The sequence below is a fragment of the Pan troglodytes genome, chromosome 14 (assembly GCF_028858775.2).
Source record: "Pan troglodytes isolate AG18354 chromosome 14, NHGRI_mPanTro3-v2.0_pri, whole genome shotgun sequence".
NCBI classification, from domain to species: Eukaryota; Metazoa; Chordata; class Mammalia; order Primates; family Hominidae; genus Pan; species Pan troglodytes.
The window spans coordinates 24535688-24536716 of NC_072412.2; the positions used below are offsets into that span (position 1 = coordinate 24535688).

General features: G+C 50.0%; 1 pseudogene; it reads right to left on the minus strand.

The window, feature by feature from the left end:
* LOC467237 (elongin-B-like) lies at positions 1 to 397 on the minus strand (annotated as a pseudogene).
* Between the last annotated feature and the right edge of the window lie 632 nt (positions 398 to 1029).

A 1029-nucleotide genomic window follows, 5' to 3' on the forward strand; every position in this document is an offset into this window, starting at 1 on the left:
CCCCCCCAAATCTCTTTTACTGGGGGGAACTCGGGTGTCCTCACTGCACGGCTTGTTCATTGGCACTGCTTCCCGAGTCCTGGGGCTTCATCACGTCGGGCAGCTCAGGCAGGCTGGAAAACGGCTCGATGCACAGGGTCTCAAAGCTGTCGTCTGCCCGGAAGGCCAGTCCCACTGTGGCTGGGGACTGTGGCCGTGCTGTTTGGCTGGTGAAGCCACACTCACCCAGTGTCTTGCCATCATCCAACAGTTGGTCGTCCTAGCACAGCCACTGCTCGTCTGGCAGCAGCTTGAGGATGGCCTCAACGATGCGCTTCAGCTCGAACACCGCGCTAGACTCCTTGGCGTCCGTGAAGATGCTGGTCTTGTGGCGCCGGATGGTGAGGAACACGTCCATCCCGGCGGCTGCCTCTCCCCTCGATGAGCTCGCGCGGCCGCGCTTGTTACTGATTTCTAACTTAGTTAAATTGTTCTAGAATATGTTTCAAATATTACTTTAATGTTTTTGAGGCTTATTTTATGATTTAGCACTTGTTCCTTTTTTTTATTATTATTTTTGAGACGGAGTCTTGCTCTGTCGCCCAGGCTGGAGTGCAGTGGTGCCATCTTGGCTCACTGTAACCTCCGCCTCCTGGTTTCAAGTGATTCTCTTGTCTCAGCCTCCCGAGTAACTGGGATTACAGGTGCCTGCCACCACACCTGGCTAATTTTTGTATTTTTAATAGAGACGGGGTTTTGCCGTGTTGGCCAGGCTGGTTTTGAACTTCTGACCTCAGGTGATCCACCTGCCTTGGCCTCCCAAAGTGCTGGGATTTCAGGCGTGAGCCACCTCGCCTGGCCTCCTTCTAGAAGCTTTAGGTGCTTAGCTTTTTACATTTAAGTTTATGATTGATTTTTAGTTAATTATGGTATGTGGTTAAGGGATCAAAGCTTTTTTTTTTTTCCTACATGGGTATAAACTGTTACGGCACCAATTATTGAAAAGGCGATCTTTTCTCTATTGAATGGCCTTAGTGCCTTTGTCAAAAT